The sequence below is a fragment of the Phragmites australis genome, chromosome 12, assembly GCF_958298935.1.
Source record: "Phragmites australis chromosome 12, lpPhrAust1.1, whole genome shotgun sequence".
In the NCBI taxonomy this organism is placed as follows: Eukaryota; Viridiplantae; Streptophyta; class Magnoliopsida; order Poales; family Poaceae; genus Phragmites; species Phragmites australis.
The window spans coordinates 31,302,040-31,328,538 of record NC_084932.1 but is presented as its reverse complement, the minus strand read 5'-3'; the positions used below and the strand labels follow the sequence as shown (position 1 = coordinate 31,328,538).

General features: G+C 51.4%; 1 protein-coding gene across 1 annotated transcript in view; it reads right to left on the bottom strand.

Moving 5' to 3' along the window:
• The window catches only part of LOC133886891 (putative disease resistance protein RGA1), a 51,569-nt gene extending 40,822 nt beyond the window's left edge, over positions 1 to 10,747 (bottom strand). Inside the window, exons 1-3 of the mRNA XM_062326799.1 lie at positions 9,218 to 10,747; positions 8,992 to 9,134; positions 8,633 to 8,846 (exon numbers count right to left, since the gene is read on the bottom strand). The gene's annotated coding sequence lies outside the window, so the exon portion shown is untranslated. The remainder of the gene's footprint in view (positions 1 to 8,632; positions 8,847 to 8,991; positions 9,135 to 9,217) is intronic.
• Between the last annotated feature and the right edge of the window lie 15,752 nt (positions 10,748 to 26,499).

The window sequence follows — 26,499 nt, the reverse complement described above, 5'->3', positions numbered from 1 at the left end:
CACAACTCTATAGCTCAAATTTGTCCAAAACTCCATTTTTCTCCAAAAAGCTCAAAAACTTCAAGAACTCCAAGAACTACTCGATTCCTCCACGAAAACGAAAATGAATTGGATAGATGAGAAGATCATGAGCTAGAGAATGCAATGGTATCACATGCATACCTTGAATCCTCCACGTGAGCTCGGATTTTGGGAGAAAGGGATAGGGAGCTTGAGAGGGGAGTGAGAGGGGGTGCTGCAGCTGTAGCTGAGCTGCTGAGTGAGGGCGCGGGGAGTGAGGGAGGAGGGAGAGGGAGCAGGTGGGGCTGCCCCATTTGGTGGTTGGGATGGTGGGCTACTTGTGGGGCCCACATGTTAGAGAAAAGGAGTATTTTTAATGCAATTTCTATTCTTTTCTCTCCCAATTTTCTTTCTCTTATCCAAATGATTTTTAAATGAATTGCTCTAATGTGCCAAAATAATTCCCCTCGAATTTAATTATGACACTAATGACACATGATTAAGCTTAATCACACGATTATGGAATTTGGGACGTGACAAACCTCACCCCTTAAGAAGAATCTCGTCCCGGGATTCGGTACGAGTCAGGGAGAGGGCGATGAGTCTAGGAACCACGCTGTGAGAGATATCACGCGGTGAAGTACGGAACCTAATGCAATACTTTTATTCAACATAGTGATAAGCATAGGCATGCAAGAGGTCCTAATTGTGCAAAATTTACACAATGCTTACAATCTCTTAAAAAGCTCGGAATACTCGGAGTGGATTTTATCCTCACACTCCCAAGTCGCCTCATCTTCTGTGTGGTTGCTCCATTGGACTTTGATGAATTTTATGGAATGACGCCGAGTTTTGCGTTCTGCTACATCCAATATCCGGATCGGTCGCTCACAATATGTGAGATCCGGCTGCAACTCTTGAGGTGCAACATCAACGACCTCGGTTGGAACTCGGAGACACTTCTTCAATTGCGACACGTGGAACACATTATGCACGGCGGAGAGAGACGGCGGCAAGTCCAAATGTCTAACGATTTGAAAAGGTCCCACATAGCGAGGCGCTAGCTTGCCTCGAACTTTGAAACGTCGGACGTCTTTGAGAGACGAAACCTTGAGATACACATAATCTCCAATTGCGAACTTGAGGTCTCTACGGCGGCGATCCGCATAGCTCTTCTGCCGTGACTGTGCCGTGAGAAGATGCTTTTCGAATAGCTAAAACATGCTCTTTGGCCTCCTTGACCAAATCTGGGCCTAGAAAAGCCCTTTCGTCGGATTCGGACCAATTCAACGACGTTCGGCATCGTCAGCCATATAGAGCTTCGAATGGCGACATGCCAATACTCGTTTGGAAGCTATTGTTATATGAGAACTCGTCAAATGGCAAGCAAATGTCCTACCTTTTCCCATAAGTGAGAACACAAGCCCGGAGCATATCCTCAAGAATCTGATTCACCCTCTCAGTTTGATCATCGGTTTGAGGATGATACACGGTACTATGGAAGAGCTCGGTCTCCATAGCTTCATGAAGGCTCCTCCAGAAATGAGAAGTGAACTGAGTGCCTTGATTAGAAATGATCTTCTTCGGAATCCCGTAGAGGCAAACAATCCGAGTGAGGTATAGCTCTGCATATTGCTTGGCCGAAAATGTGGTCTTGACGGGCAAGATGTGAGCGGACTTCGTCAACCGATCCATAATGACCCAAATTGAGTCATGATCATGCGAGGCCTTCGACAATCTAGTAATGAAATCCATACCGATCTCCTCCCACTTCTAGGAGGGAATAGATAAAGGTTGAAGTGTACCAGCTGGATTGAGATGCTCGGCCTTCATGTTTAGGCAAACATCACACTCAGCAACATATCGAGCAATTTCCTGCTTCATGCGAGTCCACCAAAACCGTAGCTTAAGGTCTTGATACATTTTCGTGCTCCCTAGATGAATGGATAGCAACGAGTCATGAGCCTCATCTAGTATCTTCTTCCTTAGTGCCTCAACCTTCGGAACCACTAAATGGTTCCCGAACTATAGAATACCCTGGTCATCTTCAGAAAAGCACACGGCCTTGCCGATCTTCATTTTCTTCCGGATTCTGGCCATGCCCTTATCATCCTTTTGAGCTGCTTTGATATCGTCCAAGAGAGTGGATTTGATCTCAATATTGGCAAGGAAGCCATTTGGAACCATTTTGAACCCAAGCCGGCGAAAATCATCACAAAGTGTGGCATTCCTAGGCTCGACTATAATACAATGACAATGAGCCCTTCGGCTCAAAGCATCAGCGACCACATTCGTCTTACCGAGGTGATAATGAACTTCTAGTTCATAGTCTTTGATCAACTCGAGCCACCTTCGCTGCCTCATATTCAAATCCATCCGAGTGAAGATATATTTGAGACTTTTGTGATCCGTGTATATACGGCATAAGTTGCCCATTAGGTAATGGCGCCATATCTTCAGAGTATGCACAACTGCGGCAAGCTCTAAGTCGTGTGTTGGGTAATTCTCCTCGTGGCGCTTCAACTGGAGGGAGGCATAAGCGACAACTCTGCTCTCTTGCATAAGGACACATCCGAGGCCCACGCGAGAAGCATCGCAACAGACGTCGAAGCTCTTGCCCACATCAGGCTGAGCAAGGACGGGAGCAGTCGTGAGCAGCTTCTTCAAGGTCTAGAAAGCCGACTCACATTCACTTGACCACTCAAACACGTTGCCTTGCTTCAATAGCTCGGTCATTGGCTTGGCAATTCTTGGGAAATTCTCAATGAACCGGCGGTAATAACCTGCGAGTCCGAGAAAACTCCAGATGTCGGTGACATTTTTGGGCTGAACCCAGTTGAGCACATCCTGCACCTTGCTCGAGTCAACTGTAACACCGTTCTCCGACAAGACATGACCTAGGAAAGCAACCTCCTTGAGCCAAAACTCGTACTTGCTGAACTTGGCATAGAGTTGGTGACCTCAGAGTCGTCCAAGGACAACTCGGAGGTGTTCAGAATGTTCTTCGTTGGTCTTGGAGGATATAAGAATGTCGTCAATGAAAACCACGATAAACTTATCAAGTTCCTCCATGAATACCGTGTTCATCAAGTACATAAAGAATGCCGGGGCATTCGTCAAGCCAAAGGACATGACGGTAAACTCATAAAGACCATAGCGAGTCGAGAAAGCCGTCTTTGGAATATCCTCCGGTCAGACCTTGATTTGATGATAGCCCAGTCTCAAGTCAATCTTCGAGAAAATTCGGGCACCAGTCAACTGATCACACAGAATGTCGATCCTCGAGAGCAGATACTTGTTCTTGATAGTGACCTCATTCAACAGACGGTAATCAACACACATCCGAAGAGATCCGTCTTTCTTCTTCACAAAGAGTACCGAGCATCCCCAAGGTGAGGAGCTCGGACAAATGAACCCCTTCTGTAGCAACTGCTTCTTCAGTTCCACCAATTCATTTGGCGGCATCCTATAAGACCTTTTTGATACTGGGGCCGTTCCAGGTACAAGATCAATAGAAAACTCCACGGCGTGGTCGGGTGGCATCCCCGGCAACTCATCCGGAAAGACATCTGGGAATTCACACACCACAGGAATGCTTAACAGATCCATGGTGGGGACAACCTTCAGGGTATAAAGACAAGGATTGACACCCTTAAGCTCCAAATGAACTTGAGTGCTGGATAGGCTATTAAGAGTGACGATCTGTCGAGCACAATCTATGGTAGCCTTGTTCTTGGTAAGCCAATTCATCCCCAGGATGATGTCTATCCCTTTGGAGTTCATTACTAACAGATTTGCACCGAAGGGTATCCCATTGATAATCAACAATGCTCTGGGAACACACTGATTAATAAGAACCTTAGCTACAGGTGCATCTATGAGATAAGGCGTAGGAGTGGCACTAACATTCAGCCCATGACGCCGTGTATAACTCGTCGCTATGAAACAGTGAGAAGCCCCAGAATAAAAAAGAACAACTGCTAGAATAATGACCGAATTAAAACTCATATTCAACGTACCCATCAGTACGTTGTTGCCCTCGTGAACTTCTTTAGCGGTGGTGTGGTGTGCTCGGCCACGCTTGGGGACGTGGGTAGCATGAGAAGACTACGATGCAGACTAAGCAGGTGGTGGCCTTAGAGCGATCACCACAGGTCCCGGCTTCGAACATGGGAAATCCCGAGCATAGTGGCTGACACGGCCGTAGTTGTAGCACGGGCCACCAGGGCCACCTGTCACGCTCACTTGAAAGCCAACGGGTCTTGCAGGCTGCCCTTGTGGAGCAGAGAAAGACAGGCGCCGCACCATCCATATCGACCGTGGAGCAGTCGAGGCCGACATGTGAGATGGTGGAGGCTGACTCTCAGTGCGGGCGCGTTGAGAGCTCCCGCCCATGAAAGGCGACAGACCCCTCTTGCGCTTCTTCTTCTCTTGGTGGTTCTTGAGCTTGAACTCCACCGTGAGAGATGTGCTCACCAACTTGTTGAAGTCGGTGAACTCATGCGCCGACAGCCAGTCTTGCATCTTGGAATTGAGATCGTTGACAAAGCGGTATTGCTTCCGCTCATCGGTGTTGACCTCATCCTGAGCATACTTTGCAAGGTGGTTGAACACCTGCACGTATTCCATCACCAATTTACCTCCTTTCTTGAGGTCCACAAATTCTCTTCTTTTGATTTCCATAAGACCCTTAGGAATATGGAAATCCCGGAATGCCTGGCGGAACTCCACCCAAGACACCCGATGATTGGCGGAGTGCAAGGCCAAGTAGTTGGACCACCACGCGCCCGCCGAGCCTTGGAGCTGATGGGCGACGAAAAGCGTCTTCTCGTGGTCCTCGCACCGAAGGAGAGCGAGTTTCTGCTCGATGGTGCGAAGCCAATGGTCTGCATCGAGCGGGTCCTCAACATGTGTGAAGGTAGGCGACTGAGTCCTAAGGAAATCCGAGAAGTCATCTCGGCCCCCGGCCCCACCTCCTCCATGAGGGGCTGTGTTACGCACGAGAGCTTCGAGAAGTGCCGTCTGAGCTTGATTGTTTTGCTCGATTTGCATTAGCACCTCTGCCATGCTCGGTGGTTGAGGCGGGTTATTCTCATTAGAACCTTCAGGAAGATCACCCAAACTACCATGGGTTCTCATCCTGTTGTGACGATGTAAAGAAAGAAAGGTGAAGGTTAAATTCCGACACAGGTGAAAAAGCAAACTCCAACTAATGCTACTTTACTATGTCGGATCTCGCTTATTTGGATCCGTATACTATATACTGATGAAAATGCATGTTCAAAGGCATGATGCAAAATGAGCGATGAAACATGAAAGCATGCACGTTTCTGAACTACACGTATCTTTCTCAAATGTATCTCACCCCATCAAGCATCACTACTACATACGTTATACTTAGGGGCATAATATAGCAGGTTCATACATATTCGCAAAAAGATGCACAAAAGAAATTTTAGTGAGTTGCTTAGTGAAGTTAACCACTTACTAAACAATGTTCTAATTATGTTTAGGCTACTTAATTAAACCAAGCTCTGATACCACGCTGTGGGGAACCGTCTAAATAATATTCTAATTAAGCATCAGAAGGATCATTATTCATAATTACAATCTCGATGATTAAACAGAATATCATCCCGGTAATTCCAGCACGTGTTTTGTGCCTAAGATTGGAACACATGCCTTCCAACATTTAGCATCACAACATAGCTTAAAAAAGAGCAAGTAATCAACATTTATATTACAAGTCTTTAACATGCAACCATTTCGAATAATTTACAACAAAAGGGGTAACAACAACTATGCAATGGAAATATAAACCTATACAACAAAAGAGAGTGGAGCCACGTGCCCTTAGACTCTACCCTAAAAGCACGACTTGCCTGCCACCCTGATTAGCAAGCACAAAGTAACTAAACACTAGCTCTTCCTCACCAGCAACACCTGAAAATGCAGGCATGAGGACGAAGGTACTCGCAAGACTTAAACCATATAGAGCACATATAGATAGCTCGACTCCAAGGATTATGCATTAAGCCATTAGTAAGGAAAAGCCGCAAGGTTAAGTTAAACATAAGCGGTTGGCAACCTGGACACATATGTGTGAGCAACTAACTTAACCAACAACAACATAAATCTACCATGCCACAACCAACTGAACATAAACAGCTAGAACCATTATGAATATACATGTAACAAGGACCAACTCAACCATCTCCCACATATCCAACCATCAACCATAAGCGAAACTCTACGACCGATGCAGATGGATAGAAGCATGCTAATGACCGAGAGCGCAATATTTTAAAATATTTTTACACCCTGCAGGGGGATACTTCTGGACCCACACGACTTGAGGACCATATGGATTGTATGACCACACAGATCCATACAAGAGGGTACTCATGTCAACCTTTCCCAATAAGCTCCGATCATTTAAAACATGTATCGCTCGACGCGGTGGTACTAGAACTACTCGCAGAGCAAACTAGTACCACTACAAGCCTGTCCGCTCACACCATCGATGTTCAGGCCCCAAATGACCACAACTACAAAGGTATTCAGCTCGCCTTACCATTAGATCAACATGTAGTGAGTATGATAAGTGCTAAAGCCGACTACACCGATGATCGGTGCTTAAACGACGCAAGGGGTCTACACGGTGTCCGGTTCCCTCTCCCGACCTACCCAGGGGAACTCCACATATGGGCAAGATAAACACCTCTTACCACCGCCCACATCTCGTCTCATACTCACCACTCATACAACCATCATCAATAACCCATATCCAACAATGTGATAGAAAATTAAACCTATCTCCCGCGAACGATGGAACGTTCCACCATTCGACTTCTACCGGTGACCTATGCATTGCTAAGCATTTAAGTCGAAATTGTAATCTAGACATCCGGGTCAGCCCAGAAAAGCTATTCTCGAGTGGATTTTTGGTTGATTCGAGTTGCGATCTTTTCCAAGCCTAAAGGGAACATGTTAGGGATAGTCCAAGGGTTCTAGAACTCACTCATCAATTAGCAACATGACTCTATAGTTCAAATTTATCCAAAACTCCATTTTTGCTCCAAAAAGCTTAAAAACTTCAAGAATTCTAAGAACTACTCGATTCCTCCACGAAAATGAAAATGAATTGGATAGATGAGCAGCTCATGAGCTAGAGAATGCAATGGTACCACATGCATACCTTGAATCCTCCACGTGAGCTGAGATTTTGGGAGAAAAGGAGAGGGAGCTTGAGAGGGGAGTGAGAGGGGGTGCTGCAGCTGTAGCAAAGCTGCTGAGTGAGGGCATGGGGAGTGAGGGAGGAGGGAGAGGGAGCAGGTGGGGCTACCCCCATTTGGTGGTTGGGATGGTGGTTCCACTTGTGGGGCCCACATGTTAGACAAAAGGGGTATTTCCAATGCAATTTCTATTCTTTCTCTTCTAATTTTCTTTCTCTTATCCAAATGATTTTTTACAAATTGCTCTAATGTGCCAAAATAATTCCCCTCGAATTTAATTATGACGCTAATGACACATGATTAATCTTAATCACGCGATTACGGAATTTGGGACGTGACACGAACCATCCGACGAGTACATTATCATTGGAACTTAGTTTTTAAACCTTTCTGGAAATCTTTGTTCGGTGAAACATCTGATGATCACCCATGCACACATCAGACCATCCGGTGAGGCTACCACACCAGACTTTCACATTTGCACTCTTCTCTGGAAAAATTAGTCCGGTGCTCACTCTTACCCACACCGGACATTCCGGTGAATGAATTTTTCTCTGTCTTTTCACTAAAAAGCTCCGGTGCTCACATCTACCACGCACCGGACTATCCGGTGAGATAAAAAACCCTCACACCGGACTATCCGGTGAGTGTAAGTTTGCTGCACCGGGACAATGATATAAACTCCAATTCTTTTCAACTTTGGTTAGATAAAATCAATATTGTAGTATATTACTAAGGGCCTGTTTGGTAGAGCTCTACTTGATTCAAATTCTCTGCGGAGAGTGATTCTCTAGGGGGAAGTGATTCTGTGCTTGAAAGTGATTCTCTAGAATAAACTATATGGAAGAAGTGATTTTGTACGAGAAGTGAATCAGAGGAAGCTGTTTTTTTCAGCTTCTCAACTTGTAGTTTATTTCAGAGAATCACTCATACGGATTCCACTAAGAGAGCTAAAAGTTGAAAGCTGCTGTTTGGCAGAGTTCTACCTGATTTCAGCCAGAAAGCTGTTGTGGGAGCTCTGCCAAACGGACCCTAAGCATATGCTAACCAACAAAAGACACACAAACGTCAATTACTCATCACACAAAATAAACCAAGGCACATCTCAACTTGGTTTATCATATCTTTTTATTTTGCGCTTTCAAATACTGTAAGCTAACACGGCCTTGATTGGAGGGTTATCAACTAGGAAATTACTTACCATCCTGCATACGGAACCTCTAGTAATACGCTCGTTTGTTACATTTTGATCTGCTACAGCCCATCATTGTATGATCCATCTTTACATCACTAACAGTAACTAATATAGTAATATCTACACGCTAGCATAGAAGTCACAAATTGCAACAACCTATGGAAACAAAGATGCGATATCAAAGTAACATTGGAAGTCTTACCTTACGAACCTAGCTTCCGGCAAGAGAAAATTGTTGATAATAAGATCCAATAGTAATCATCTCCACGGAAACAGTTTGATCAACCCATCACTACTTTAACATGCAGCAGACTGAGCCTAAGGGAGATGAAAAGTAACTGATAAACCAATTTATAAAATGGATAACAGAAGTTATCAGCCAATCACCAATGGAAAACCAGATAACGCTGCTACACCTGCAAAAATTGGAGAAAGAATGAAAAGGCGAAGTTCTTGCTCGTTGGAAAAAAGGTTGTTCAATCACTGGCTATAAATAGAATGATTCAGCAGAAAACAAGAAGAGTTATCACTGAATTAGAGCTATGGTGATAAAGAAAGTACCTAATTATGGATCGATTGATAAAACACTGATTAGAGTGCTGCAGAAGGAGATCAGAATGTGTCAATGCGATTTTTTTGCTCCCAACAAGATCTCTTCAATGAGAGGTCAAACAGAAACGGGTGCATCAAACCTTCTGATACCTCTGCGTGGTTAGCACATGTAAATCAGACATAAATTAAAAGAAGAAAAGGGAAGAAATGAGAACACTTTCTTGATTAAACGGACCATGTTAACACGGAAGAAAAAGGATGCAACAGCGGAGGAATGGTTGAATTGATCATTTTTCGGACGAAGCCTTCTCTTCTTGCAGATGCGGTTTGTTCAGATGTGTAAACCAGGCGTGTGTTATGAGAAGAAAAAGGAGGAAATCAGAATTGTCTCTTGCTTAACTGGAGGCCATGGAGCTTTCCACAGCCAGCGACATACCATGAGCAGAGCAGAGCGAAAGGATGCAACAGCAGAGTGATGCAGAAGGAGATCAGTATGTGTCAATGCGACTTTTTTTTGCTCCGAACAGGATCTCTTCAGTCAGAGGTGCACTGTCAACTCATACAAATCGGGCGTGACTTAAGAGAAGAAAGAGGAGAGCAATCTGAACCTTTATGCACCGATTGATGAAATGATGCAGAAGCCGAGGAGCCGGTTGAAAACCCAAAGGGCAGTTCCTACTTCCTACTGCAGTGACTGCTGGAAGAGCAAGTCAAGTCGTTGCCTCTTGGGAGCTAGCTATTGATGGCATGGTTCCGTCTCCAGGATGCGCCAGTGTCACTGCAACTGCTAGCTATACATGCACGGTCTGCCCATCCGCGTCTCTCCGGACCTCTCCGGGTCCAGTAAATTATTGAGCATCCATCCATGTATCTCACGATCTGCTAGCTATACATACTGTCAACTCATACAAATCGGGCGTGACTTAAGAGAAGAAAGAGGAGAGAAATCTGAACCTTTATGCACCGATTGATGAAATGATGCAGAAGCCGAGGAGCCGGTTGAAAACCCAAAGGGCAGTTCCTACTTCCTACTGCAGTGACTACTGGGAGAGCAAGTCAAGTCGTTGCCTCTTGGGAGCTAGCTATTGATGGCATTGTTCCGTCTCCAGGATGCGCCAGTCTCACTGCAACTGCTAGCTATACATTCTTAAACTCTATATAGGACCGATTACACGCTAAATAGGTAATCAAAAGGAGGTGAATGATTGAGAAAACTAAATTTACATTTAGATAAAAACAATTCACCTTTAATCAAAAAATGTAGATCCAAATCCGTAACTCCGATCGACCTCAAATTTTAACAGTATAAACTAGATAAACTTGCAGAACTAACCCAACAAGAATCAGGTCAATCAAATATCTAGATACACTACTACAGAAATGATCATATTTGTCATCTCATCACTGCCGAATCAATAAAAACCGTATCATTGCCGGTTCGGTAAAAAATTCATATCACTGCCAGTTATAAAATACAACCGGCAGTGATAATGACTTATCACTTTTGGTTCTCATTACCAGCTGGCACTGATTGTGTGGCCGGATCCGAAGTTTTGGTTCCTTTCGATTTTATCTCGCACTCCTCGCATTGGTTCACACCTCCTCACCGTAAAAAAATTCTAAGTCCCAGAACCCCTCCTCTCTCTCTCTCTCTCTCTCTCTCTCTCTCACTCTCACGTCCCCTAGACCTCTATCATGTTGGTGTACCGGCTGCCGGGGCCAGAGACGACCCGCGTCGTGTTGCGTCGCTGATGGCTCTGCTCCGTCTCCACCTTCCGCGGCCTCCGCTCCCCGGCCGCCCCCTCTCCAAGCCCCGGTCCCCACTTGCCTCCTCCTCCTCCTCCTCGTGGTTGTGGTGTCGCCGCCTCCCCAGCGCCACAACCACCACCTCCTCGCCCTTCTTTTGCTCCCGTCACCCAGCGTCACCCTCCTCTGACTCTGATGCCTCCTCCGTCTTGCCCTCCATCGTCAGTGGCCTCCTCAACTACCTCAACGAGTCATAGATGCAATTCCACACCACTGGTGAGCCCACCCCTCCCATGCCTGCCACTATTCAATGATATTACTACTACATAACTCCACTCACATCTCTTCCAAATCCAGGACGGGGCCAAGATGGACTCCTCTCTAGATCTGGCAGGGGGCAGGGCCGAGGGGTTCTCTCTCCTCCATATCCAGTGGGGCCAACGCAGGCGAGGGGGAGGGGCACCGTCCCAAGAGAGCGCAGGCCATCATCGGCGCTGGAAGCACCTCCCGGTGGATGAACGGCACAAGCTGCCAGAGCACATCCACTTTGTGCTCCACGCCCTCCTCGACAAGCCTCGCGAACTCTAGCTCTGTCTCATCCTTGACGAACACGACGCGGGTGTCCCCGCTGCAGATGATGGTGACGGTGAGCAACTCCGGCTCGTAGGCCTCCACGATGGGCGCTGGCAAGGTACACGATGCCAAAAGGGGTCGTGGCGGTAGAGTAGTGAACAAGCAAGTCGGCGGAGCGGCGAATGAGAACCAGTCGTCTTTATCTTTTTTTTGTTTTTGAAAAAACCATCACTGCGATCGAAAAAGCTCGGCAATGATAACAACCCCGCTATCACTGCCTCTTTCTTACTGTCAGTTCTAAAAATAACAGTGAAAGTCAGTTTAAAACCGGCAGTGAACCCATGCTTTCTAGTACAGATCTAAAGTTATGATCCCGAAAGCATACTGCGACAGATGGTAACAAAAATTGATTAAACACTAATTTTATGATTTAGCAAAAAATTACAAAAGATTAACCAACAAAACTTTCCAAAATATTAATTTGACGCTCTAGAATAATTTTGGACGGATCAAAACAAAACAAATAAATTCTAAAAATCTTGATCTTGATCTTCATTGCATGAACAAGTTCACAAGATGCTTCTCCAAAATATCCAAAAAAAATCTCCACAAAATTATAAAACTCTAATCCCTTCTTTTTCTAATTGTCTCTTTCTCTAATTGGGTTGTGTTCTTGCTTCAATTGGTTTGAGATTGGATGTTAAAAAGGAGTAACTACTCGCTAATCATCTATGTAAGTTGCACAATTCAATTAAAATATGTCCCACGAAGGCGACAATCCACCAACTCCTCACTGTGGAGTCTTAAAAAAAGCTTGTTTTATACGATGACATGATTAATTTGCATGAAAATATTTGTCATTTCATCCACTTTTCTATCAACTAAAGTTACATATTGTTTAGCCTAAATTTACATGTTGAGAAGCCTAAAATTACATATTATTTAGCAAAAAAATTATATCTCAGTCACATAAAATTCACAACTATAGAAACAGTTTTCAGAGACGGATAGTAACCTATTTATAGAGACGTTTAGCTATTCGTCTCTGGTCGAAGGCCTATGAAAATAGACTATTTTCACATGCGTAAAAGAGATCGTCTGAGGAAACCGATTACTACAGACGGTTCCTTAAGCGGACTATCTGTGGAAATCGATTACTATATACAGATCCTTAAATTTAAGTGAGTCCCCGAATCACAATTTTTTGCCTGAAAAAACGAAAAAAAAAAATTGCACCCGAGGAACCCTGCGGTTGCGCTGTCGCAAATCACAAGTCACGTGATTTTTCGCGCGAAATACATGCACGTGTGATTCGTGCCACTAGAACAAGGATCTCTCAGCTTGCGCGATTCGTCCTTACTATCCCACCACATAAGTACTAATAATAACAATACCATATATACTCCTTTTGATCTTTTCTGTCTGAAACTTTAAATAATTATTTGGACATCTAAATGACTTCAAATGAAAAAGTTTTCAACTATAAAGTTGTATGTCTCCTCGAGGATACAATTTTCATATAAAGTTTGTACTCATACAACTTCGTATGAAAAAGTTATAAATTTTTTAAGATAAATTATCATCCATTATAAAAAACAATTCACGTAAGGAATCGCCTCTGAAAATGACCTTTTACACATACAGTTCCTTATGTGAATCATCTTTGATAATCATCCTATTACCAGAGACGATTCAGATAAAAAACCGTCTCCTAAAATGATATTTTACACAGATGATTTCTTATGTGAACCACTTGTGGTAATCATCATATTACCAGAGACGGTTCACAAGCGGTTCCTTATGTGAACCGCTTCTGGTGTTATCAGAGACGGTTCACATAAGGAACCATCTCTTACACAGGCAGTTTTTTATGTCGCCCGTCTTTAGAAATCGCTCAGACGATTTGTCATATGAGCCGTATGTGTAGAGACATCTTAGTTGTCCAGAAAAATAGTTTTTATAGCAATGAATTACATATTTTTAACCTAAAATTACAATACTAAAAATATGTTATTTTAGTAGAAATGTATTGTAATTTTAAATTGCATGGAGAAATATTTGTGTTCACGAAAAAAAGTGGGTGAAATTTCTGAAATTGTTTCACCCAATACAAAAGTATGAATCTTAAAGCATATCCAACAGACAAAAAAAGTGGGTGAGATGATACAAATTTTTATGCAAATGATATATAGTAATACCTTAAATGTATTTATCCAATCATAGACTAGGGTCACATTGCGTGACATGTTAAGTTTTAATTGTCCAACAGGCAAGGACTCACGCTCCTTCAACTGTACATAATTTAAAAAAGTGACATAATCATAAACTGAAAGGATGCAGAAACGTATGGACATAGTATGCATGAAAGTTTATGTCAGATATCTTTCCTACCGAAGCATTCTCTGTTCTTCTTATCGGCATCATATCCATAGTTAACCGGCTTGGTGTCCTGTCTCTGCCGCTGCCTCGCTGACCCCTGCTTGTTGTTCTATTCAGTCGGATGTGTCCCCGACTTGGAGGAACATCGTCTGTCGAGAGTGTTCTCTACTAGGAGAGTTCCGACTAGTTTAAAATTCCTATTATGAACCAGCGGCCTTCAGAGTTTAAAAGTCCTATTATGAACCAGCGGCTTTCTTCTGAGTGGATTTGGGGTTAACTGACGAGGATATATATTATTCATTATATATTTATTATAAATATAGTATATTTAAAATAGGTATCTATCGTCACATGTCTTTTACTCGTTTCGGCATGCTTCGTAACTGATATAGAGTAAATAAGGCATATATCAAATATCTAAGTACATAATTGTATCTAACATAGGAACTATCTCCATATTTAATAATATTTCCATAGATATCTGGAAGAACTACAATTCTGCCTTCTTGTTCGGCAACTACAACTATGACAGTAGCAAGCCAAGGGTTTCGGGGAAAAAAAATGCTATAAGGATATTTCTAGCCAAAATTAGATGTTAAACCAAGACGTGAAAGCAACAAATCTTTGGCCGCGCCGCTGCTCCTGCGAGGTCGGGCTCTACGTAGGACCGATTACACGCTAAATAGACAATCAAAAGGGGATGAATGATTGAGGAAACCGAATTTAAATTTAAATACAAACAATTCACCTTTAATCAATACAATATAGATCCAGATCCATAACTTCCGATCGACCTAAAAAATATCGGCAACTACAACTACGACAGTAGCAAGCCAAGGGTTTCGAAAAAACAAAATCTGCTATAACGATATTTCTAGCCATAATTAGATGTTAAACCAAGATGTGAAAGCAGTGAACCTTTGGTCGCCCCGCCTTTCCGGCGAGCATGGGCTCTACGTAGGACTGACTACACACTAAATAGTACAATAAAAGGTGTTAATGTTACGGAAACCAAATTCAAATTTAAATAAAAATAATTCACATTTAATCAAAATAAATGTAGATCTAGATTGGTAACTCCTCAAATTTTATCAGCAGAACTAGATAAACTTACAAAATATTTCAAAACAAGAATCAAGTGAATCGAACATCTAGATCTAAGTTACATCCCTGAAAGCATATTGCGACGGATAGTGACAAAAATTGATAAAACACTAATTTCATGATTTAGGAAACATTACGAAAGATTAATCAACAATTTTTTTCAAAACATTAATTTCATGCTCTAGAATAATTTTGGATAGATCAAAACAAAACGGATCAATTCTAAAAATCTTGATCTTGATCTTCATTGCATGAACAAGTTCACAAGATGCCTCTCTAAAACGTCCACACAAAAATCTCCACAAAATTATAAAAGTCCAATCCCTACTTTTTCTAATTGTCTCTTTCTCTATTTGGGTTGTGCCCTTGCTACAATTGGTTTGAGATTGGATGCTGTCGGTGTATTCAGAACCAGGGGTCCCTAAGTCCCGAGGCCAGGCCGGCCATCCACCCCATGTCACCATCCTGCGAGGTTAGAAAAAGCTAAGTCCCGGGAGAAGGTGCTCGGGGCCGCCGCCTCTGGTTCCCGAGCACCCTAGTTCCCCGATGATCTACAGGGTCCAAATATTAAGACCGAAGTGCTCGGGAGAGAGTGCTCGGGGCTGCACGTGGCGGCCCCCGAGGACTCGGTGCCCCGAAGGCCTTACCGAAGTGCTCGGGAGAGAGTGCTCGGGGCTGCACGTGGCGGCCCCCGAGGACTCGGTGCCCCGAAGGCCTTACCGAAGTGCTCGGGAGAGAGTGCTCGGGGCTGCACGTGGCAGCCCCCGAGGACTCGGTGCCCCGAAGACCCCACCAAAGTGCTCGGGAGAGAGTGCTCGGGGCTGCACGTGGCAGCCCCCGAGGACTCGGTGCCCCGAAGACCCCACCGAAGTGCTCGGGAGAGAGTGCTCGGGGCTGCACGTGGCACCCCCCGAGGACTCGGTTCCCCGAAGGTTCGTGCAAGATCATTCAAAGACCCGAAGGGTCCCGTCGTCAGGGTGTCATCCAGTCAAAGGCCCAATACCGCATTTAATAGGCACGCGTGGTCTGACATTCTGACATCCTGACATTCTCGGCTGCCCACGCCCCAGTGTCAGACCCTGCCATGCACTGGCAGGGGGGCGTGGGTCCATTAAATGCACGGGTCCCGTCCCGTTTCATCCAGGTGCCTCGGGATAACGTTGCCAGAATCGAAGCGCTCGGCCTGCCACCCTGCCCTGGCAGAAGAACAAGACAGGGTAGGCGCACCGGGCACCTCTGAGGCTGCCCGGTGGGCCCCTTTCATGGCGCCCCGAGGCTTCCGCAGCGGCTGGTGGTCGAATGCGCGCCGCATTTCTCCACCGCCCCTGTCACTTCGCCAAGATGAAAATGATTACGCCTCTCTCCGTGGCACCTTGGCATTCGCATCCCCTCTTTCCCATTCAGGATATGTTAAGGTCGGCGCACCTATAAAAGGAAAGAGATAGAAAAGAAAGAAAAAAAGGTCCTTCGACCACCAGACGACCCACAATCTCCGACGAACCAGGCCAAAGATAGATCGACAGACACTCGAACCAGCTCAAGTTAAGCTAGAACATAAGAGCCTCAAGCTCTTTGTAAACAGCTCTCCCCTTAGAACCAGATACCTCCTTGAAGAATTCCCTTCAAGGATAAATATAGTGCTCATACAGGAGTAGGGTGTTACGCCTCCGTGCGGCCCGAACCTGTCTAAAACCCGGCGTACCCACTTTTTCTTGCATTAGGGTGATCGTCTCCCGCCAGCCATCGCATTTATTTCCGTTCCCGCTTTTTTCCCAAACAAGTTTTTCCAGGATCATCCCCCTGGCCGAATCTCTAAAAAGGGGTCTCTCGGGATCCCTGCGACAGGAGTTCACTCTCCGACAGCTGGCGCGCCAGGTAGGGGGGAATATCCCTGGATTGTTTGTTTCACTTTTTTCTCCATAGGAAAAGATGGCCGGTGGGCACCGTCTCCAGCGTTCCGGCTCCACTTCCAGTAACGGAACGCTGCCCCACGACCGAGAAAGCCCCGTCGCTGCTGCGTGCCCGCGGCAGCCGCCATCCGCGCGTGCGGTTTTTCCCGCCCAAGGGGATCAAGGCGCTGGGCCCATCAGCGCCGCCGCCGCTGCCGACGTATTTTCCGACCCCCAGCAGGTGGTCGGGGCCCCGGACGCCAGGTCCGCCTCTGGACCACGTCGGGCGCCGCCTCGGCGCAGGATCGCTTTCAGTGAGGCCAGCCCAGGGAGCGCGTTGCTTGCAGCACAAGCTCTCCTCAGGCACCCGCCCATTCGGGCCACGCCAAACACTCCGGAAGGCCGATGGATGCAAGATGTCGCCGCTTTGGTCGGCACTGCTCGTCGCCAGGCGCAGGCCGAGAGCCCTCGCGCCACTTTTCGGCGCGGTGCCGCCGGAGCCGACTCCTCAGCGGGCAACACCCGCGCGGGCCGAGGGGTCTCCAGGCGAAGCGCCATCCCCCTGGCCATGTCTGAAGCCCGGGACCTCCGTTTGCATCTTGACGAGCGAAGGGGCCACGAAGATGCCCGAGTCACTCTCGAGCGTCACCGGGAGACCCGGCAGGGGGTTGGGGCAGAGGACCAGGCTTCCTCTCTCCCGGCCCATGACCACCGGGGATCCCCGGCTCGCCGTTTCTCACCACCAAGAACCCCCGCTCGTGCTGCGGGGTACGGCACCGGTTGCCGTGCCTTCACCACCGAGCTCCGCCGGGTGAGGTGGCCTTCCAAGTTCCGCCCCGAGCTGCCGGAGAAGTACGACGGGTCCATCGACCCCGTCGAGTTCCTCCAGATCTACACGACGGCCGTCCAAGCGGCCGGAGGCAGCGAAAAGGTGATGGTAAACTATTTTCATGTTGCCTTGAGGGGTTCCGCCCGCTCTTGGCTTATGAACTTACCCCCAGGATCTATCAGCTCCTGGGATGACCTGTGCCACCAATTCGTGGCCAACTTTCAGGGCACGTTCGCACGTCCCGGGCTGGAGTGCGACCTCCACGCCGTCCAACAGCAGGAAGGGGAGACGCTACGGCGATTTATACAGCGTTTCAGCCAGGTTCGCAACACTATTCCGCGAGTGGCCCCCCATGCTGTTATTGTTGCTTTTCGGCAGGGCGTCCGCGATGAGCGGATGCTCGAGAAGCTAGGTACGCACGAGATCGAGACCCCTGCGGAACTTTTCGCACTGGCCGATAAGTGCGCCAAGGCTGCGGAGGCCAGGGCGTGGCATGCTCCTCGCCCCGCTTCCGATCAGCCAAGTTCTTCCCGCTCTGATAAGAGGGAAAAGAAAAAGAGAAGGAAGCGCGAGGCCGCTCCCGTTGAGCTGGCCCAAGTCCCCGCTCACGGGGAGCCGCAAGAGCCCGATCGCCGGCAAGAGCGTCGACCGGGTGCCGATCGGCGCCCCGTCAGGGCCCCTGCTCGGGCTCCTCCTCGGGCCTCTGTGCCCGCGAGGGCCCCGGCACCGGCTAGGGCGTCAGCTCCAGCAAGAGCCCCGGCCCCTGGCCGAGCTCCTATTCCAGCGAGGGTCCCCGCTCCCGCGGGGCCCGAGCCAGGTAAATGGTGTCCCATACACCTGACCAGATGGCACGACCTCACGGAGTGTCGTACGGTCAAGGGACTCGTGGAGCAGCGCCAGAGGGAGCGCGACGAGTCCCGCGGAGGAGGCAATACCGAGGTCGTTCCCAACAACGCCGAGCTCGGCTTCCAGGAGCCCGAGCATGCGGTTGCCTTCATCGACGGAGGCGCTTACACACCCTGCTCGCGCCGTGGCATCAAGGTCATGCGGCGCGAAGTGTGCTCGGCAACCCCGAGCGAGGAGGCCACAAGACCCCTGAGGTGGTCGGATGCTCCGATCACGTTCAGCATGGCCGATCACCCCGTCAGTACTGCAGCCGTGGGACGGCTACCTCTGGTTGTATCTCCCACTATCTGCAATGTTAAGGTCGGCAGAGTGCTGATCGACGGTGGTGCCGGCCTCAACCTCCTTTCCAAAGAGGCTTTTGAGAAGCTGCAAGTATCTTCCCGATGCCTAAAGCCGTCACTCCCCTTCTGTGGAGTAACGCCCGGGCACTCCCTGCCCCTCGGGCAGGTTGAGTTGCCTGTCACGTTCGGGAGCCGGGACAACTTTCGCACGGAGTGCGTCCTCTTCGATGTCGCGGAGCTCCCTCTCCCCTACAACGTCATCCTCGGGCGTCCGGCGCTCGCCAAGTTTATGATGGCCGTGCATTATGCATACCTTACGGTTAAGATGCCCGGCCCCGCAGGCTCTATCTCCGTGATCGCTGACTCCGGTGGCGCTGTCTCCTGCGCCGAACAATCATACATGGCCCTGGTCTCAGCACAGGCCGAGGTTGATGGCTCTTCAGGGGGCCCGGGACCCTCTTCATCCAGACCCCGACTCGCCGCCGACACCTCTGTTCCAACGAAGGAGGTCGAGGTGGGCGAAGACGCTACCCAGGTTGTCCGTATCGGCAGCGACCTGGGCAGCAAATAGGAAAGCGCGCTCGTCGCCTTCCTCCGGGCTAACGTGGACGTGTTTGCCTGGCAATCGTCCGACATGCCCGGGATCCCTAGGGAGGTGATCGAGCATCGCTTGGCTGTGCGTCCGGACGCCCGCCCAGTGAAGCAGAAGGTCCGGCGGCAGGCGCCAGAGCGCCAGGAGTTTATCCGCAAGCAGGTCCGCAAGCTCCTCGACGCCGGATTCATCCGAGAAGTCCTCCACCCCGACTGGCTAGCAAATCCAGTCATCGTCCCGAAGGCCAACGGAAAGCTTCGCATGTGCGTGGACTACACCGACCTTAACAAGGCTTGTCCTAAAGATCCCTTCCCCTTACCTCGCATTGATCAAATCGTAGATTCAACTGCGGGATGTGATCTTTTGTGCTTCCTAGATGCAAACTCTGGGTATCACCAGATTCGCATGGCCGTAGGGGACGAGGAAAAAACTGCTTTTACTACCCCGGTGGGGACTTATTGCTACATGTCAATGCCTTTCGGCCTGCGCAACGCTGGATCATCCTTCCAGCGCGCCATTCGTATCACTCTTAACTCGCAGGTTGGCCGCAACGTCGAGGCCTACATCGACGATCTCGTGGTCAAAACCCGAGACCGCGCCACCCTGCTCGAGGACCTTGCCGAGACTTTCAACAGTCTCCGCTCTACCCGCCTCAAGCTCAACCCGGAGAAATGTGTCTTCGGGGTCCCGGCGGGCAAGCTCCTTGGTTTCTTGGTCTCTGGCCGAGGAATCGAGGTCAATCCAGAGAAGATCCGGGCCATCGAGCAGATGCGACCCCCGGTTCGACTCAAGGAGGTCCAGCGCCTCGCCGGCTTCATGGCCGCCCTCGGGCGCTTCATCTCCAAGCTCGGGGAGCGGGGGCTCCCCCTCTTCAAGCTTCTGAAAAAATCCGGTCATTTTGACTGGACGCCGGAGGCCGAGCAGGCCTTCCGCGACCTAAAGAAGTACCTTACTTCGCCACCCGTCTTGGTGGCTCCTTCTCAAGGTGAGCCCCTGCTGCTTTACGTTTCGGCCACTCCTCAGGTTGTGAGCGTAGTATTGGTGGTGGAGCGAGACGAGTGTTCAGGGCCGGGTGCTGGGTCCCAGCTCCCAGAGGCCCCCGACCACTCACCTGTCCTCGTGGCTCCCCCGGAGCGAGGGATCGAGCCCGAGCACACTGCTCTTCCCAGCCAAGGAATCGAGCTCGAATGCCCGGCCAACCCCGACCATACCGCCGACCCTGGGAGCTGTGGCAGCCCCCCGGGTGGGGCCACCGTCCGGGCCCGCCGGGTACAGCGACCGGTGTACTTCGTCAGCGAGATCCTCCGGGAGGCCAAGACAAGGTATCCTCAAGCTCAGAAGCTGCTCTATGCCGTGCTCATCGCCTCCCGGAAGCTGCGCCACTACTTCCAGGCGCACAAAGTCTCGGTGGTTACCACTTATCCACTGGGACCCATTCTCCGGAACCGGGAAGGCACCGGGCGCGTTGTCAAATGGGCAGTAGAGCTGGCGGAGTTCGACCTACACTTCGTCAGTCGCCAGGCAATTAAAAGCCAGGCGCTCTCCGACTTCTTGGCAGAGTGGACGCCCGTCCCCTGCGTCGTCCCAGAAGAGGTTTCTGCCTATCCCGGGCACGACACGCCCGGGTACTGGGTCATGCACTTCGACGGCTCCCTCTCGCTGAAAGGCGCAGGGGCCAGAGTGGTTCTCACCTCCCCAACGGGTGAAGAGCTCCGGTACGTCGTACAGTTGCAATTCCGCGCATCCAACAACATGGCGGAGTATGAAGGTCTCATCGCCGGCCTCCGAGCTGCGGTGGGGCTCGGGATTCGTCGCCTCCTGGTCAAAGGGGACTCCCAGCTGGTCGTCAACCAGGTGTCCAAGGAGTACCAGTGCACGGATCCTCAAATGGCGGCGTACGTGGCCGCAGTCAGAAAGCTCGAGAGACGCTTCGACGGCCTCGAATTACGGCATATCCCTCGCCGCGACAATGCTCCGGCCGACGAGCTCTCTCGCCTGGCCTCATCACGTGCGCGCGTCCCTACCGGAGTCTTTGAAGAAAGACTCGCACGGCCTTCCGTCCTGCCTGCCGAACAGGATGAAGGGGAAACCTCGAACTCAATTCAGGGGACCCCGGCGGTGCCCTCAGTGGGAAGCCCCGTCAGGGCGCCGCCGTCCGGCGAGTGCGCTGTGCTCGCCGAATGTTCTCAAGATGCCTCGTGGATGTCTGACATCCGAGGGTACTTGAAAGAAAAGTTCCTACCCGAGGATGAGGCGACTGCCGAAAGGGTTGCTCGGCAGTCCAAACGCTATGCCATAGTAGACGGGGATCTCTACCGACGTAGCGCAGGAGGTGTCCTCCTGAAATGCATCTCTCGGGCAGAAGGCGGCGATCTTCTCGCTGAGGTCCACGAGGGCGAGTGCGGTGGCCATTCATCGTTCCGCACGCTGGTCGGGAAAGCCTTCCGGCAAGGTTTCTACTGGCCTACAGCTCTCCAGGATGCTTCCGAGCTGGTTCGGCGCTGCAGGGCATGCCAGTTCCATGCAAAGCAGATTCACCAGCCAGCTCAGGCTCTCCATACTATTCCCCTGTCATGGCCTTTCGCGGTCTGGGGTTTGGACATTCTGGGTCCATTCCCCCGAGCGGTCGGGGGCTATGCATACCTATATGTCGCTATCGACAAATTCACCAAGTGGCCGGAGGCGGTCCCAGTCATCAAGGTGACCAAAAGCACGGTGCTCCAGTTTATCCGCGGCATCGCTAGCCGCTTTGGTGTCCCCAATCGGATCATCACCGACAACGGCACCCAGTTCACTAGTGCCTTGTTCGGGGACTATTGCGAAGATCTCGGCATCAAGCTTTGCTTCGCTTCCGTCGCTCATCCTCGGAGTAACGGGCAGGTCGAGCGCGCTAACGCGGAGATACTAAAGGGCCTCAAAACCCGGACCTATAACGTGCTCGCTAAGCACGGGAAGGGATGGGTGGACGAGCTGCCAGCCGTGCTATGGGCCAACCGGACTACGCCAAGCCACGCTACCGGGGAAACTCCTTTCTTCCTCGTCTACGGCGCCGAAGCAGTCCTCCCCTCCGAGCTCACTCTGGGCTCCCCTCGAGTGCATGCATACTCTGAGGGTGAGCAGGAGCATCAAAGGCGCGACGACGTAGACTACCTGGAAGAGCGCCGGCGGCGTGCTGCTGTCCGGGCGGCTCGGTACCAGCAGAGTCTGCGGCGTTATCATCTGCGCCATGTCCGGGCCCGGTCTCTCGAGGTGGGGGACCTAGTTCTCCGACGCGTCCAGTCGCGCGAAGGAATGAATAAGCTGTCCCCTGTGTGGGAAGGTCCCTTCACCGTGATCGCGGTCCCCCGGGCAGGTTCTTTCAGGTTGGCGACGGAGGAAGGACAGCCACTCCCGCATCCGTGGAACATCGAGCATCTTCGACGCTTCTACCCGTAGATGGTCGTGCTCGCGGTTCAGGTTAGAAAGGCCGGGGGCTTCTCCCCGCCCGAGCAGTCTGAAGGCTTCGCCCCGTGGGGTAAGTCGCTGTCGCCCAACCTTGTAAATATTGCACATTCAGTATTTCAATAAGCAATCGCTATGTCAAATTATTTCTCCGGATTCCCTATGTTTAATCTGTCTGGTGAGGTGCTCGGTTGTGCGAGAAAAAGTTCGCTCTCTCTTTTTTCCCGCTGACAAAAGAATCCCGATCGGTATGCATGCGAGCAGTCGCCGCTGACCTACGTCCGGCATGGTAGGCTATGGTGTTCGGTGTCGTGGCAGGCTCCCGGGCACTACCGAGTTTCGGGGTGCTCTGGGTACTCCAATCGCTCGAGCTGCTCGAGTAGTCCGGAGCTCGGGCCCTCGGAGCGGGCTGTCGGTGCTCGGTCTGGTCTGTCATACCCGGACGCCACCGAACCATAGGACCTCTAGGTTATGCCTCTGTCCGCTCTTGTTCGCCGGTTTGGGTATTCGAGAGGTCTCGGGTCAAAAACGAGAACAGTCTATAGCGAGTACCGCACTAACAGAGCGCACCAGACAAAGAAATTCTATATTCTCTCTCAAGTCACAGGCTGGCAATCACAAGCAGTTCGGCCGCGAGGGCTTCAATGCCCCGGTCTCTGGTCGGCCCCAAGGGTCTTCGGGTGGTCCTACCGCCTAGGCTTGGGTGGTGGAGGCCACCCGACCCTAGGAGCCTCGTATGCCTCTGGGCCCTCGGGCGCTCCGTTGAAAGAATCAAGTCCCCGGGCCCCCAAGCTCGGAAGCACACCCCTTCTGGATCGATTGGCCGGAAGGCCGACAGCTGTCCTGTGAGTGGTTATATTCAGACAAGTCTGCGTTCAGTAAATTTATGTTCCCGAGTCATTCTCGAGGGCTCTCGCGCTTTAATCTGTTCGGCGAGGTGGTCTCCTTGCACGCAAAAACCCTGCCGCGTGTCTACTTTTTTCCAGAATGACAGAGCGGTTTGTAGAAAGGAGTACCGTGCGTGCGGTAACGTCCGACCGAAGCCCTTAGTGGTGGTCGTAGTGTTCGGTCCGCTTTTAAGGACCCCGAGCACTACCGTGTCCTCAGGTGCCCTGGGTAATCCTATCGCTCGAGCTGCTCGAGTAGTCCGGAGCTCAGGCCTTGGGGGCGGGCTGTCAGTGCTCGGTCCGGCCCGTTTTGAGCCCGGGCACCACCGGACCGCGAGGACTTTTGGTCACATTCTCGCCCGCACGCGTCTCCCTTCTACTAACTGAGTGGTCGCAAAGTGAAAAAGTGTTCACTGGGCACGGCGTGTTCCGAGCAGGATCGATCTATCTCCCGGGCAGGGGAGTCTGTGTCTTTGTTTCTTAAAATAGGCAGTGCGGACTCGCGAGAGCTTGAGGGCTGGCTGCGCCAACGCCAGCGACCGGAACAACTTCATTTCTCGGGGATGGGAAGGTCGGGAGCGGCCCGACTGAGTACTCCCCGGGATTTCCAGGCAGAGCACCAGAAGAAACATCAAGCATACAGAGAAATTGGAGTTGCGAGCCCAAGGAAAAGCTGCCATTATATTCACAAGACATATACAAGGCGTTTTCTAAGGGTTCACTCCTAATATGCACTCCTACATCTACAACAAAAGAAAAGAGGGCACAGAAGGCCTAGTCGGCGGCAGAGGCGTCGGCTGAATCCTCCGAGTCGTCCCCGGGGGCTGGCGGCGGCGGCACCTCTCGCCTGAAGCCGGCTGCCACCACGGAGGCGGTACTCCTAACCGCTGCACGGGCGGCCTCCTCCTCAGCCTCGACTACTCCCTCCCGCACCGGCTCCAATGGGAAGTTCGGGTCCCTGCTTCGGTAGCAGGCCAGGACGTGCTCGGCCACGGCACGTGCCAAGCCACGTCCCTCCCGGTCGGCAAGTTCCTGAACTGCCCAGGGCAGGGTCTCGAGGCACTCGCAGACCTGCTGCAGCCCCAACACTTGTCGTGCGGGGCCGTCGCCCTTCTTGTCGTCGACAAGCCGTCCGAGACCACCCTTTTCCACGGCCCGTCGCATCCGCCGGAGGATGTCCTCCAGCATATGCTCAAGGTTGACCCGCGAGACAAAGGCGGTCTCGAGCTTCTCCTTGGCGGCCCGCAGCTGTGCCTCGAGTCCCTGGTCCCTGGCCGGACCAGAAGAACCACCAGCCACGGTAGAGGCGGCAGCCTGCTTCGTCTTGGCCACCATCTCGGACAAGGCGCGTTCACGCTCGGCCAGTTCCGCCTCGTGCTTCGCGTTCTCCTCCGCCCTGGTAGCCGCGGCGGCCGCCGGAGCAGCAGCTTCGCCCTCTCGGCGACTCAGTTCGCCTTCCCGGCGACTCAGCTCATTCTCCCGCCGGGCCAACACATCCTCCTGCTGGACCACCGAATCCTCCCGGGCACCAAGTTCAGACGCCGATAGCTCGTTGTCTACTTCTCGGATGGAGACTTCCTCTTCCCAGCGCTTGATTTCTTCTCTGATCTTCCGGAGGTCGTCTTCCCAGCGCTGGAGGTCGGCGCGCGTCTTCTCGGCCGCGCCCTCCCGGCGGGTCAGCTCGGCTTGCCGCTCCTCCGCAGCCTGCTCCCGGGCTGCGACTGCCACCTCCCTCTCCTGCGCCTGGCCCATCCTGGCAAGGGCCTCGGCAGCTTGTTGCCTCGACGCCTCGGCCAAGCGGGCAGCGTCTTCTCGTTCCCGCGCGGCTTCTGCCCGTGCGGTCTTCAGAGTTTCTCGCTCCCGCGCGGCTTCCGCGCGGATGTCTTCTAGGAGCTTCTGCTCCCGCGCGGCTGCCGCACGGGCCTCCTCTTGGGCGCCCGCCAGCTGCGCCTTCTCCAGTGCCAGGCGGGCGCGCTCGGCCTCGAGCTCCCCCTCCTTGGCGTTCACCACTGCGCCCAGCTGCCCGACTGCTGCTTGGACGCCTTTAATGGCGGCCAGGAAGGGATCGGCCGGCCGGCCGGGCACTGCGGGCACCGATGGGGCCCAGGCTTCTCCGCAGAGTGCCTCCAGGGGGGCCGAGCTCTCCGCAGGGCCTTGCGCCGCCATCCGCCCCGGGCTCTGCCTGCCCGGGGTAGGCTCCGCCGGAGCCAAGGTCTCGGACGGCGGCTGCGTTCCCGCATCGGCCGCCCTGTCCACCGGCCCCGGTAGAGCATCCGCCTCCACCGTTATCCGCCCCGGGCTCTCCGCGCCCGGGGTAGGTTCCGCCGGCGCCCTTCTCGTGGTCGCTGCCTCCGCCTCTCTCCCTAAGGCCGCCACGTCAATTGGCGCCTCCGCCGTTCCTATGCCGGCCTCCGTTGGTGCAGCGGGCGGGTTCGGCTCTGGCCCCGGCGCCTGTTCTCTCTCCGTCGCAGCAACGCCTGCGGCCGGCCTACGGGAGACAAGTGAAAGTTGCCAAAACTTAGTTCGGGCCGAAAGGGCCCATGGAAAAGCAAGAAAGATGACTCACCGATACCGCCATTTGGCCGCTGGGAGCCTGATGTCCGGGTCCGGTGCCGTCGGTCCGGACTCCTCCCGCCGCCTCTTCCGCTGGGGGCTCGGCTGAGCCACTACGCGGGCCACGGGCGCCGTCGTGCGAACCTCAGGCGCCGCCGCGCGGGTCTCGGTCTCCGCCGTGCAGGTCGCAGGCGTCAATGCAGGCCCCATCCGCACCAGGCGCGGCTCCAGCACCGGAAATGCCGCCGCTGCCGTCGGCGACGGCGGAGAATCCGGCACTAGGATCAAGGCCCGGGGTCGTTTTCCCCGGTCTCCCGGCGCCAACTCTTCAACAACT